General features: G+C 32.4%; 2 long non-coding RNA genes across 2 annotated transcripts; one reads left to right on the forward strand and one right to left on the reverse strand.

Annotated features, from left to right (window-relative positions):
• Positions 1–12,371: 12,371 nt before the first annotated feature.
• On the forward strand, positions 12,372–13,529 carry LOC142223131 (uncharacterized). Its single transcript, XR_012718590.1, has 3 exons — positions 12,372–12,721; positions 12,787–13,150; positions 13,215–13,529. It is a non-coding gene; the product is annotated as an uncharacterized LOC142223131 (long non-coding RNA).
• A 1,104-nt stretch (positions 13,530–14,633) lies between these two features.
• On the reverse strand, positions 14,634–15,091 carry LOC142223132 (uncharacterized). The gene is made up of 2 exons (XR_012718591.1): positions 14,984–15,091; positions 14,634–14,918 (listed from the first exon to the last, which is right to left on the reverse strand). It is a non-coding gene; the product is annotated as an uncharacterized LOC142223132 (long non-coding RNA).
• Positions 15,092–16,244: the final 1,153 nt, after the last annotated feature.

Here is a 16,244-nt window from a genome sequence, read left to right on the forward strand (position 1 = left end):
ATAATGACCAATAGTCTAATTATGAGAAAAATGGTCAGTAACCATACGACGAAATTGTCCATACGAATGTGAGAATGAACGCAATTCTTGTGGCAGTGTATTCCATATTCTAGTCAGCCGAACCAGAAAAGATCGTTCATAGAATTGAGAGGACATCAACGGAACTAACAGTTGAGTATTTCTGGTTGTTCTACAAAAGACAAAATTTTCACGTAATAATGGCGGCACCCCAGTTATCATGATCTTGTAGAATGATACTAACATGCGAACATCAGGAAGATATTTGAACGCAAATCCTAAAAAAGATATGGCGTGCTGAGATACGTGATCATAACGTCGCAAATTATACACATACCTAACTACAGTATTGAAAATGCGGAGGTGGAGTGGTAGGCATAGTAGGGTAATTTAAGTATTAATGATTAGGATTGATAACTTTACAATTACTATTAATGTATTTTTTTTAAGAACAATACGATTTATTGGCCACGAAGGCTTACTGTATTGTTAAATAAAATAAAAAAAAATGAAAATGCGCTGAAGCTTTGAAAAATTTGTAGCTGTAGTTCCAGATACCACCTCAATTCCATAAAGAATAGGAGACATAAGTAATGCCCAAGCAATCCTAGACCGAATATGTTGTGGATGAAAGATGTTAGTCGAGTTAACCCTACGCAGAGTAACTATGACCTTAGAAGTTATGTAGTTGATATGCGAAGAAAAGTCCAGCCTGTTGTCCAGTATTACCCCAAGACATCGCATCTCATCAACAACATCAACTCTCATTCCCCTAAGAAAAATGTCAAGTTCGGGCAGATCATGTCTCTGAGGACCAAAAAACATAACTTTACTTTTCGAAGCATTAATCAATAATCCGTTGTCAGCTAGCCAAGAGTCAATACTCTCTAAGGTCGTGGTAACGGTCCCAGTCAAAGTACTGACATCGCTACCAAAGAAGACAATGTGGATATCGTCCGCATATAGATAGGGAATGCTATTCGGACCTATAATCCTGTCAACTACACCATTAATGTATAAGTTGAATAGCAAAGGTCCTAATGTGGACCCTTGCGGAACCCCACAATCCACATGACTAACTCCATACCTGACGCCATTTAAAGAAACGTACTGAGACCTATTAGAAAGGTAAGAATCCAAGAGCCTACATGCCGTGCTAGAAAAGTTGTAGTCCATAGAAAGCTTACGAACAAGTCCGCTATGACTGACAAGATCAAACGCTCTTGACAAGTCTAAGGCAACAAGAACATAAGATAATCCCCTATCAACGGTTCTCCTTATAAAGGGCGATTCTTTTGAGGTTAGGATTTTCATGCATTAGTATTTGACAGATCACGTGGGATTTCAGACATGGTGTCAAAGAGAAAGATGCTCAGTATGGTTTGACATTTCATCATGAATAGACTTACTAACGAGCAACGCTTGCAAATCATTGAATTTTATTACCAAAATCAGTGTTCGGTTCGAAATGTGTTTATCGACAAATTTTGTTCAGCGATGAGGCTCATTTCTGGTTGAATGGCTACGTAAATAAGCAAAATTGCCGCATTTGGAGTGAAGAGCAACCAGAAGCCGTTCAAGAACTGCCCATGCATCCCGAAAAATGCACTGTTTGGTGTGGTTTGTACGCTGGTGGAATCATTGGACCGTATTTTTTCAAAGATGCTGTTGGACGCAACGTTACGGTGAATGGCGATCGCTATCGTTCGATGCTAACAAACTTTTTGTTGCCAAAAATGGTAGAACTGAACTTGGTTGACATGTGGTTTCAACAAGATGGCGCTACATGCCACACAGCTCGCGATTCTATGGCCATTTTGAGGGAAAACTTCGGAGAACAATTCATCTCAAGAAATGGACCGGTAAGTTGGCCACCAAGATCATGCGATTTGACGCCTTTAGACTATTTTTTGTGGGGCTACGTCAAGTCTAAAGTCTACAGAAATAAGCCAGCAACTATTCCAGCTTTGGAAGACAACATTTCTGAAGAAATTCGGGCTATTCCGGCCGAAATGCTCGAAAAAGTTGCCCAAAATTGGACTTTCCGAATGGACCACCTAAGACGCAGCCGCGGTCAACATTTAAATGAAATTATCTTCAAAAAGTAAATGTCATGGACCAATCTAACGTTTCAAATAAAGAACCGATGAGATTTTGCAAATTTTATGCGTTTTTTTTAAAAAAAAAGTTATCAAGCTCTTAACAAATCACCCTTTATTATCGGTCAGACCGACTAGATGAGCAGAGGTGCTAAAGCCCTGCCGAAACCCATACTGGTGAGGACTAAGGATGTCCAAATCATTCACGTAATTCAAAATCTCATCATTTACTATATTCTCAAAAATTTTCGATAATGCGGACAGTATGCTTATTGGTCGGAAATTACTCACGTCAGAGAAACTACCACCCTTATGTATGGGAACAACCCGCGCAAGTTTCCAACAAGACGGGAAAGAAGAAGTCATTAAAATCACATTAAAGAAATGTACCAAATGTCGCGAAATATATGGAAAAATTAGTTTCAAGAAATGTATCGGGATACCATCGACACCAATTGCCTTCGAGGTAATACGTCTCATAGATCTCAGAATGTCATACTCATTGACGTGTCCGAATGAAAACCCACCTAAATGCAAATCATTCCCAGTAAGGTGATCGACATCAACACCTTGCAAACCACGGCAGAGAAAATGTCTATTGAGTTCCTCAACGTCACATTCAGCCATCCCAGAATCAACATAACATCCTGACTGACGCATACTGGTCCAAAGCTGTGCACTAGTCAACATTCCAAACCGTCTAAGATAACAATTTCTCTTTACCCTACGCATTACTAACTACGCTCTATTCCTGTAGGTACGATAAACACGACCATTACTCTCAGTTGGATACCTCCTGTACTGTCTATAGGCCATATCCATCAATGATTTAAACAGTAAAATCTCCCTGGAGCTGGACCCACACATTCCTTTGGTTCCTAACCTTCTTCCTAACTAACGGAACAAAACAAAATAAATTTGTAATAAGATCATTAATAATACCTAGAATCGTATCAACATCCGTTGTAGAGTAAATTGGTCCGCAGTCATATGACACCAAATAGTCAAGTAAATCATTCCAATTTATAGAACTATAGTCACGGTATTCAAAGAACTGTTCAGTGTATGATATCTCAAATTCATAAGATCCAAAAAGTAAGGCATGATGAGAATGTGACAGACATTGAACCTGAGATGAGAACATCAGTTTAGTTGGCCTACTCAATAAGAGAAAATCAATTAATGAGCAAGAGTTGTGGGTAACATCATAGTGAGTCGGCAACATATTATGTGAAACAGCTAATCCAACACCTCTACATACCGACCTTACACTGTTCGATTGATTAATGTTAAATAAATTCCGATTAAAATCACCAACAATTAGGATGTCAGAGTATCTAGTAAATAAATCTGTATGGGAGGCCATAAAACATTCTAGATTGCCATGGAGCAAGTAAACAACACCAAAAAGTAATTTGGATGATCCATACAAAATTTCCAAGAATAAAGACTCACACTCACCATAATCGACAGACCTAAATACTGTCTTATACTTCAACTTGGATGATATATATACCGACGCCTCCTCCACGCGAGACAGGCCGATCGCTACGAATGAATGAATAACCATGCAATGCAACAGATTTCGTAGAAATATATAAGTTGCTAACTAGCGGGCCTAGGTTGACTTCAAGACTCATATAATAACAATAGTAGGTGGCTGGGGAACAACTTTATGAAATTATAAATGAAAACGAATATACTGTAAATAATCGCAATAATAAGTACCGAGTTATTTAAATTCATACTAATTTTACTCAGTGGCAATGCATATAAAGGAAAAGTGAGTTAAAAGATGTAATCAAAAAACTACAATAAGAGATCAGAAGTAATATAATTGAACTAATGTAGACAGTAATAAAAAGGTGTAATCAAAATAAAAAGGAAAAAAAAAATTACAATATGAGATCAAAAGTAATATCATTGAAGTAAAGTAAACAGTAAGAAAAAGTTTCAGCAAGTATAAAAAAAATAAAACGCAATAATACAACTTATAGCTGGAGACACTCCTCATAACTGCACTCTCCCACCGCTCCATCCAATAACGCCAGGCGGGCTTTAAGAACATCAGAATAAAGAACACGATATTTGGCAATCTTTTTCTCTCGCAGTAATCGCCTACAAAGAAAATTTAGCTTCCTTGCTGATGGTGTCATGTGCTCATTCAGATAAACACGGGTAGCTAAATCACCACCCATAATATCAGAAAGCTTTAATTGTCTGGTTTGAAAATACTTTTTCAGAATCTGATCCCGCTTATAACCAGCATTAAATTTGACTACTATAGATCTTTGATTGTTGGTATAAAAGGCATTGTTGATTTCAACTTTACTAAGCTCAATATGGTAGACAGCAGCAATAGCAATTACATTGTTGAGAATACCGTCAATATCCAATCCTGCTGGTAATCCGGTAATGACAAAATTGGAACTGTTGATATTCCTATATATTACATTGTGTTCCTTGTTGTTAGAGGCTTCAACTACTTTAATAGCCAGGCTGCATTGTTCTATATTGGCACGCAGTTCTGAAACTGTAGTACTGATTTCCTTTTTTATGTCATCAGCCACGGTGTCGATTTTTGCATTAAATGTAACTTTATCCGCCTCCATGCACCTTAGAATTCGGTCTATTTTGGCATGAAGTGACCGAGTATCAGCATCTTCAGACAATGATGGTATGGAGCATGAACCACATTTAAAAAAGATGGACGTAGAGTCTTTCAAGGTTGAACAAATTTTTTCATTGATATTAGCGCAAGAAAGATGGATCCACTCACAACAGATTACACATTTTACAGATCCCTTTTTATTATTCACGCTTTTGTTACACATTGGGCACTTCTCCTCTTGATCATTATCTTTATGTGACGGCATTGTTAGGCACGTGCAGAAAACAGCAACAAAACTATATGAGATAGGTTATGTCGAACACAGAAGCAGTTGCGCCGAAGAATTAATCCAAATTTGAAAATAAGAATGTAAAACTTCAAACAACGTTTATATCCGGGATGTCGAAAAATACTTATGGGTAGATTCCAGTAGTTTTTAATTAGAAAAAACTATCATTTACACTTTTATATGCAGAACCACAAAATTTGCTCAACTATACGGGCATAGCGTTGCCGATTAGTCAGTCAATTTCAGGCAAATCGGATAGTAAATACAGTTTCTAGAAGCCCAAGAATCAAAATCGGGAGATCGGTCTATATGGGGGCTATACCAAAACATGGACCGACGCGGATTATTTTCGACACACCTCTTTGTGGTCCTAAAATACCTCTAGATTTCCAATTTCAGGCAAATCGGATAGTAAATACAGTTTCTAGAAGGCCAAGAATCAAAATCGGGAGATCGGTCTATATGGTGGCTATACCAAAACATGGAACGATGGGCACCATTTTCGGCACACCTTTTTATGGCCCTCAAGTACCTCTATATTTTCAATTTCGGGCAAATTGGATAAAAACTAAGGTTTTTATAAGCCCAAGACCCCAAATCGGGAAGTCGGTTTATATGGGGACTATATCAAAACATGGACCGATATAGCCCATCTTCGAACTTGACCTGCCTGCAAACAAAAAACTAATCTGTGCAAATTTCAAGACGATAGCGCCATTATTAAAGTCTGTAGCGTGATTACAACAGAGAGACGGACATCCCAACCCAATAAACACAGGATGAGCGTTTTTCAAATGCAACAACTTTTCAGTTTGAGGGTAAATATAATTTTCAACATAAATTCAATTTGACTTGAAATAGCTCATCTTCAATACATCTTCAAATTGTTTGCGAATTACTTCCAATTTGCCAAAATTTTGACGAAATCTTCGAAAAGGTGTTGAAGATAATATGAAAAAAACTTTGACAAAACACTACCCTAAAATGCAACGAAAAAATCATGTGGTTTTCAATACTTATTTGTGCAACGAAGTGGTCAATTGCAAGAAATAAAAAAATGGAAAATTTAAGCAAATAACCAAATAGTTTATAAAAATAGGTAAGTGAAAATAAAAAATGAAATAAATAAAAAAAAGGAAGTCACTAAAAGTATATCTCTTTGCAGAAAACTAAAATTATGGATTCTACGTTCTTGAAAACATTAAAAAGCTGACCAATGAAAAAATGGTGGACAATTAACTGGAACTGCTTCAAATAGTTTATAATAATTGGTACGTCAATATGAAAAATAAATCAACACTTTAAAGAAGTCACTAAATTTAAATCTCTTTGCAGAAAACTAAAATCTTTGGATGCTACATTCTTGCAAACAATAAGAAGCTGACCAATGAAAAATGAGTGGCTTATCGACAAGAAAAAGTTTCCAGAAACGTTACAAGTGCAACCAATTAAAATTGTTAAAAACAACAAATTGTTGAAATCAACAACTTCTGGATGAAAATGTGCATCACATCGTCAGTTTGCTATTATCAGTTTAAAATGGATATTTTGTGAATTCTTTCTGCTGGAAATCAATTCTAACACGCGGTCCAGTACGTTCCTAATTACCCGCATGTTAATAAAAGGAAGGAACCAAAAGGAAGGAAATCGAATTATCAATGCAAAAGTGTTTACTAATAATGTTTAAGATATTTAAAGTTTTTGTTTGTTTTTTTTTGTTCTTATTTGTTGATATGTTTAATAAGATTATTATTTATCAATTGGTATTGTAGTGTATTATGTAGTGTAGTGTATTATTATATATTTTATTTTGATGAAAATGAATAAATTATACAAAATTCATAGAATTTTGGCTTTAACTTGAAGTGGGGATATCATTCATACAAATTTAGGTTGAAAAGTATTTGCAACGATGTTAATTTTGAATTTGACTCGCATCGAAAATTGTTTGACAAATTATTGAGTAGCGATGCATTTCAATTTGAGGATAATACTTGAGATATTATTGCTAATGTGTTGAATTTCACTGTTGAGGGTAATGTCTGTTTTTGTTGAGAACGCGATTTTCTCAACAATTTCTCAACTTGAATATTACCCTAATCCTTTGGAAAAATGTTTGAAAAATTGTTGAAATTTAGCATTTTTCAATCGTTTGTGTTTATTGGGAATAAACACAAGCATTGGAGAAATGCTTATATTCAATACGCTTTCAAACATTTTTTCAAAGAATTAGATTAGAATTCAATTTGAGAAATTGTTGAGAAAATCGCGTTCTCAACAAAAAACAGACATTACCCTCAACAGTAGAGTTCAACACGTTAGCAACAATTTCTCAACATTTTAGCAACAACTTTTCAAAATAAATCTCATTTTAATGCTTCAAACTAGAGCATTGCATCGGTCATATATTTTTGTGTTCGAGAACATCTCGAAGCCCAACAAGTAAGGTAGAGATTTGTAGTCGTTCCCGTTTGGACCGATGTTTGTAAGTTCGAATACAACCATAACTCGTTCTCGTTTGTGTTGTATGAAACGGTCAATCAAGGTTAGGTTAGGTTAGGTTATGTGGCAGCCCGATGTATCAGGCTCACTTAGACTATTCAGTCCATTGTGATACCACAGTGGTGAACTTCTCTCTTATCACTGAGTGCTGCCCGATTCCATGTTAAGCTCAATGACAAGGGACCTCCTTTTTATAGCCGAGTCCGAACGGCGTTCCACATTCCAGTGAAACCACTTAGAGAAGCTTTGAAACCACTTTGAGGTGGGATAATCCACCGCCGAAAAACTTTTTGGTGTTCGGTCGTAGCAAGAATCGAACCCACGACCTTGTGTATGCAAGGCGGGCATGCTAACCATTGCACCACGGTGGCTCCCTTAAACGGTCAATCAAACAACTTCAGTCTTCGGGATAAAACACAACGAGTCAATTTGTTTTCGAAAACATAGTGAAGGAATCGAGGATTTCGAATCTTTTTTTGCCCTCACGTAGTAACAATAACAACAACTTTTATATGTATTGTACGTTTGTTTAGTTGTAAGTTGATGGAAAGGCTTTTGTATATGAAGTAAAAAAAAATAACATAAAGTGGACAAAACCTTCTGCATTTCTATGTAAAAAGGTATTAACAGCAAAACAAAATATTGCTCTAGTTTTTAGGAGAAACATTTGGGATGATATTTTTGGGCATTATAGTAAGTAATCGTTAAAAATGCAATTCACTTTTTCGTATAAAAAATAAGGGGCATTCGTATTTAAAGGAAATAAAACATTTTGTCTTTTTCTATAGAAATAAAATTTTGACAAAATTTTCCATAGAAATAAAATGTCGACAAAATTTTCTATTGAAATAAAATTTTGACAAAATTTTTTATAGAAATAAAATGTTGATAAAATTTTCCAGAGAAATAAAATTTTGACCAAATTTTCTATAGAAATAAAATTTTTGATAAAATTTTCTATAGAAATAAAATTTTGATTAAATTTTTTATAGAAATACGATGTTGACAAAATTTTCAATAGAAATAAAATTTTGACAAAATTTTCTATAGAAATAAAATGTTAACAATTTTCTATAGAAATAAAATTTTTACAAAATTTTTTATAGATTTACTCGTTTGCGAATGAACTTCATTGTTCTTTACTTCTAAAAAAATTTCCCTGAAAACGAACATCGGAGATGTTTCGAAATATTGGATAATATTAAATAAAAATACAACTCCAAACAAGTATATACGGCCGTAAGTTCGGCCAGGCCGAAGCTTATGTACCCTCCTCATGGATTGCGTAGAAACTTCTTCTAAACACTGCCATCCACAATCGAATTACTTAAGTTGCGGTAACGCTTGCCGATGGCAAGGTATCTTAAAACCTCCTAACACCATCTTCTAAATTGTATGTAAGTCCATACGTGGTATATATTAAATCAAAAAAGATCGATCCAATACGTATATAATTCAGTTTGACAAAGTAGACATACAATTTTGACAAAATTTTATACAGAAATAAAATTTTAACAAAATTTTCTATAGAAAAAAAAATTTCATAAAATTTTCTATAGAAATAAACTTTTGACAAAATTTTCTGTAGAAATAAAATCTTGGCTCGAGTGGCAACCATGATTATGAACCGAATTTTCTCTAGAAATAAAATTTTGACAAAATTTTCTATAGAAATAAAATTTTGACAAAATTTTCTATAGAAATAAAATTTTGGTAGACTATTTTTGGCTCTAGTGGCAACCATGATTATGAACCGATATGGACCAATTTTTGTGCGATTGGACCAATTTTGGTATGGTTGTTATCGACCATATACTAACACCACGTTCCTAATTTGAACCGGATCGGATGAATTTTGCTCCTCCAAGAGGTTCCGGAGGTCAAATCTGGAGAACGTTTGATATGGGGGCTATATATAATTATGGACCGATGTGGACCAATTTTTGCATGATTGTTAGAGACCATATACCAACACCATGTACCAAATTTCAGCCGGATCGGATGAAATTTGCTTCTCTTTTAGGCTCCGCAACCCAAATCTGGGGATCGGTTTATATGGGGGCTATATATAATTATGGACCGATGTGGACCAATTTTTGCATGGTTGTTAGAGACCATGTACCAACACCATGTACCAAATTTCAGCCAGATCGGATGAAATATGCTTCTGTTAGAGGCTCCACAAGCCAAATCTGAGGGTCCCTTTATATGGGGGCTATACGTAAAAGTGGACCGATATGGCTCATTTTCAATACCGTCCGACCTACATCGATAACAACGACTTGTGCCAAGTTTCAAGTCGATAGCTTGTTTTGTTCGGAAGTTAGCGTGATTTCAACAGACGGACGGACATGCTTAGATCGACTCAGAATTTCACCACGACCCAGAATATATATACTTTATGGGGTCTTAGAGCAATATTTCGATGTGTTACAAACGGAAAGACAAAGTTAATATACCCCCATCCTATGATGGAGGGTATAAAAACAACAACATCTGTTTTTATTCATATGACCTCAAGCCGAATTGAACAAATATAATGTTGATAAAATTTTCTATAAAAACAAAATTTTGACAAAATTTTCTATAGAAATAAAATTTTGACAAAATTTTCTATAGAAATACAATTTTGATAGAATTGTCTATAGAAATAGAATTTTGATAAAATTTTTTATAGATGTTAACAAAATTTTCTATAGAAATAAAATTTTGCCAAAATTTTCTATAGAAATAAAATTATGACAACATTTTTTATAGAAATAAAATTTTGATAAAATTTTCTATAGAAATAAAAATTTGATAAAAATTTTTATAGAAATAAAATTTTCACAAAGTTTTCTATAGAAATAAAATTCTGATAAAATTTTCTATAGAAATACAATGTTGATAAAATTTTCTATACAAATAAAATTTTGATAAAATATGGCCCACTTGCAATACCATCCAACCTACATCAATGACAACTACTTATGCTTATGTTTCAAATCGATAGCTTGTTTCGTTCGGAAGTTAGCGTGATTTCAACAGACGGACGGACGGACATGCTTAGATCGACTCAGAATTTCACCACGACCCAGAATATATATACTTTATGGGGTCTTAGAGCAATATTTCGATGTATTACAAATGGAATGACAAAGTTAATATACCCCCTTCCTATGGTGGATGGTATAAAAAACAGACAAAAAATACAAAAATAAATTTACTTTTGCTATTTACATATAAAAACATAACAAATTTAAACATTTACTTTGTTAGAATTACTCATTTTGTCGTCAATAAGCTTAACTATTAATTACACACTTATATCTAACTTCTTTTCTCATTAAGCATGATTCCAAATTTTGCCATAACATACTCGAGAACTTTGCAAATTCCCAAAGCTCCCGTTAAATGTTCGAGTATTCTCGGTTATCTCGTTTCACCAAATGCAATCGAATGTTTGCTTGCGACCGAGAATTGAAACAAATGCACAAGTTCAATGATGTGACGTCACAACAGCATTCATTCGATACTGATTTAATGGGTTTGATTCAACCCATGTCTCATTCATACATTTACATTCATTCGAACCGATTCGATCAAGCCAGTGTTCTCATTTTATTCATTCGATCAACGAAGATTATTCAGACTTCTCGAACCGTTTCATGAGTGAAGTTGTGTGTGCTATGAATGAATGTTCTCATGCAATGCTCTACTTCAAACCTACTGGAAAATTTGTTGAAAGCAAGCAATTTCCAAGGCCATTTGATTTAATGTTGAAGATGGGATTCACTATCAAATTGATATGGCGTTACCTATGAAAAATGCTCATCCTTGTGTTTGTTGGGATGCTTATATCGTCTTAGAATTTCTCCCTGATCAAGAATATATATACTTTATATAGTCGGAAATCGATATTTCAATGTGTTACACACGGAATGACAAACTTATTATACCCACATCACCATTCTATGGTGGTGGGTATAAAAAGGCTTTAAAGCGGCATTAGTTTTTCCAACACCCATACACAAAAAAAAATATTTTTTTGCTTCAATCACGAAATTCATTGATCCAATTAATTTTTTTATTGAAATGTCTTCAATCACAGAAATGATAGTATCAAATAAAAAATTAATTGACACTCAATTAAAGAATTAATTGATCTAACTAAAAAATTAATTGATACTATTAATTTGTGTGATCGATTTTTATTTCAATTAAAAAATTTGTTGTTTCAATAAAATTTTTAATTGAATATTTTTTAAAACTCAATTAAGATTTTTTTGAAAAAATGTTCGTGAAATTTTTTTCTGTGTAGAGAAACATAATACGATGTTCTCACCAAGCATGTTTTGGGGTTTGAAATGTTTTCCCTTTATAAGCACATCAAAACGAGTCGTTTTCGCCATACTAAAAAACAAGTTCAAAACACAAGTTTTCCTTCAAAACACGTCAATTTTAGAATGTGAACCCACCTAATTTGGAATATACCCCGATTAACATACCCTATTCAAAATATATGTCAACCCAATAAACACAGGATGAGCGTTTTTCAAATTCAACACCTTTTCAGTTTGAAGGCCGGTATGCACCTCTAGCGAAATTTTCGGTAGCAAAAATTTATTTAAGTCTACAACAAAAAAACAGGGCTGTGTACACAATTTTTAAACCAGCTAATCGCTTTTAAAAATTGTTAATATATGTTCCAAATATTCCTCAAATAAATTGTTTATTATTTACAGACCTTTTAAAACTTTTACGCACACAATGATTGTAATAAATTAAATGTTTGCTGCCAAAATATGCTTTTGACAACCCTGTTATTTTCATTAGAGGTGCGTACCAACTTACGAAATTGAACGCTATCGAAAATTTCGTTAGCATAAATAGCAATGCATTTCTTATGGGAATGAAATTTTTCGCTAGAGGTGCATACCGGCCTTGAGGGTAAATATCATTTTCAACATAAATTCAACTTGACTTGAAACAGCTCATCTTCAATACATCTTCAAATTGTTTGCGAATTACAACCAATTTGGCAAAATGTTGACGAAAACTTTGAAAATGTGTTGAAGATAATTGGAGAAAACTTTGACAAAACACTACCCTGAAATGCAACGAAAAAACCACATGGTTTTCAATACTACTTTGGACAACAAAGTTCGTGGAAGAAAATGTGGAAATTTTTTAATAATGAATTGAAATTGCTTATAATAATTGGTAAGTAAAACTAAAACACGAAATGAAAACTTTAAGGAAGTCACTAAAATCAAATCTCTTTGCAGACAACCAAAATATTTGGATGCTGATTCTTGGACACATTAAGAGGCTGGCCGATGAAAAATGATAGTGGCTTATCGAGAAGAGAAAGTTTCCATAAATCAAAGTGCAACCAAAAAAACTTGGTATTTATTCTTTTCCATATCAACAACTACTGGATGATAATTCGCATCACATCGATAGTTTAATTTACATCGCATCATCGGTTTAATTTGTTATTTTGTGAATTGAAATTGCTGGAAATTTATTCCAATTATCTGGCCATCAAGTTCCTGAAAATTGCCAGTATTTTAATAACAACAATTTTGTAACACCAACGTTCTTGAGGAAATCACGAAGTACGTGGTCAGTTGGAAGAAATACAAATTGGTAAGTCAAAATAAAAAGTGAAATGAAAACATAATGGAAATCACAAAACTCGATTGTTTTGCAGAAAACTAAAATCATTGGATGGTATATTCTTGGAAGACGTTGGCCGATGAAAAACCGATGAAGGAAACAACAAAGAAAAGTTTTCAGAAAACTTACAAGGTGCAACCAATTAAAACAAAGTGCAACAATTCCTATATCAAGAACTTCTGGATGAAAATGTGCATTATATCAATTTACATCCCGTCATCAGTTTGATATTTTGTGATTTCCTCTTGCTGGAATCTATTCTAACACACAAGCCAGCAAGTTCCTCGATAGTAATTATTTCAAATTGCAAGCATATTAATTAATAGTTATTTGATACCAACATTTTGGAGGAAATGGAATTATACATGTAAAAATGTTTAAGATATTTAAAGTTGTATTCATAGTTTTATTTATTAATACGTTTAATAAGATAATTACATTTTGATTGGTATTATATTATTATTTTTATATATTATTAATGTTATTTTTAAGATTATTATATTTGTTAACGAAAAAAATAATAAAATTTACAAAATCTCTAGAAATTTAGTATTGACTTTCAGTCAGAACTAGGATTGACTTTCATACAAATTGTGGTTTGAAAGTATTCGCAACAATGTTAATTTTTTATTTTTATCACATTGAAAACTGTTTGAGAAATTATTGAGTAGCGATGCATTTCAATTTGAGGATTACAATTGAGAAATTATTGCTATGGTGTTGAATTTTACTGTTGAGGGTAATGTCTGTTTTTTGTTGAGAACGCGATTTTCTCAACAATTTCTCAACTTGAATATTACCCTAATCCTTTGAAAACATGTTTGAAAAATTATTGAATTTTAGTATTTTTCAAACGTTTGTGTTTATTGGGAAACTATTGAAATAACCCAATAAACACAAACTTTTGAAAAATGCTAAATTTCAACAATTTTTCAAACATTTTTTCAAAGGATTAGGGTAAGATTCAAGTTGAGAAATTGTTGAGAAAATCGCGTTCTCAACAAAAAACAGACATTACCCTCAACACTGAAATTCAACACATTAGCAATAATATCTCAAGTGTTATCCTCAAATTGAAATAATTTGTCAAACAATTTTCGATGCGAGTCAAATTCAAAATTAACATCGTTGCAAATACTTTTCAACCTAAATTTGTATGAATGATATCCCCACTTCAAATTGCAAGTCAAAGCCAAAATTCTAAGAATTTTGTATAATTTATTCATTTTCATCAAAATAAAATATATAATACACTACACGACATAGTACATTACAATACCAATTGATAAATAATAATCTTATTAAACATATCAACAAATAAGAACAAAAAAAAAAAACAAACAAAAACTTTAAATATCTTAAACATTATTAGTAAACACTTTTGCATTAATAATTCGATTTCCTTCCTTTTGGTGTCATAAAACAGCATTAAAATTTATTAACATGCGGGCAATATGAAATTAGGAACGTACTGGACCGCGTGTTAGAATTGATTTCCAGCAGAAGGAATTCACAAAATATCCATTTTAAACTGATAATAGCATATGAATTAAACTGACGATGTGATGCACATTTTCATCCAGAAGTTGTTGATTTCAACAATTTGTTGTTTTTAACAATTTTAATTGGTTGCACTTGTAATGTTTCTGGAAACTTTTTCTTGTCGATAAGCCACTCATTTTTCATTGGTCAGCTTTTTAATGTTTGCAAGAATGTAGTATCCAAAGATTTTAGTTTTCTGCAAAGAGATTTAAATTTAGTGACTTCTCTAAAGTGTTGATTTAATTTTTCATATTGACGTACCAATTATTATAAACTATTTGAAGCAGTTCCAGTTAATTGTCCACCATTTTTTCATCGGTCAGCTTTTTAATGTTTTCAATAACGTAGAATCCATAATTTTAGTTTTCTGCAATATATATATATATATATATATATATATATATATATATATATATATATATATATATATATATATATATATATATATATATATATATATATATATATATATATATATATATATATATATATATATATATATATATATATATATATATATAATATATATATATATATATATATATATATATATATATATATATATATATATATATATATATATATATATATATATATAATATATATATATATATATATATATATATATATATATATATATATATATATATATATATATATATATATATAATATATATATATATATATATATATATATATATATATAATATATATATATATATATATATATATATATATATATATATATATATATATATATATATATATATATATATATAGTGACTTCCTTAAAGTTTTATTTAATTTTTTATTTTCATTTACCTATTTTTATAAACTATTTGGTTATTTGTCTAAAATTTTCCATTTTTTTAGTTCTTGCAATTGACCACGAACTTCGTTGCACAAATAAGTATTGAAAACCACATGGTTTTTCGTTGCATTTTAGGGTAGTGTTTTGTCAAAGTTTTCTCATATTATCTTCAACACCTTTTCAAAGATTTCGTCAACATTTTGGCAAATTGGAAGTAGTTCGCAAATAATTTGAAGTTTTATTGAAGATGAGCTATTTCAAGTCAAGTTGACTTTATGTTGAAAATTATATTCACCCTCAAATTGAAAAGTTGTTGCATTTGAAAAACGCTCATTCTGTGTTTATTGGGAAGTTTCATAGAAAAAAAGAATAAACAAAGGCTTTTAAGAACATGGACTTGTGAAAATAACATAAAAATTTGTTTCCCTTTGCGCTCGCGATAATTATTTGGACGTAGGTATATATGTGAATTTCGAGTAAATGTGAATTTCTAGTTCCCTGCCAACATTTTTTGAATTTGGGGCGCTTCTGAGAATCCCCACTACGTCGAAAACAGTCGTATACGATATCCAAAACTCCTCGGAAAAGCGCCGTCACTATTGAGAAGTTGTACCACGCCAAGTTACTACAAAAAAGTATCGCATGAGTGCAATTATTAGGTGCCCTTCTGGATACATTTAGAAGGACGCCAATAAGAGCCCCTTCAAACAA

Source organism: Haematobia irritans, chromosome 2 (genome assembly GCF_050003625.1).
Source record: "Haematobia irritans isolate KBUSLIRL chromosome 2, ASM5000362v1, whole genome shotgun sequence".
NCBI classification, from domain to species: Eukaryota; Metazoa; Arthropoda; class Insecta; order Diptera; family Muscidae; genus Haematobia; species Haematobia irritans.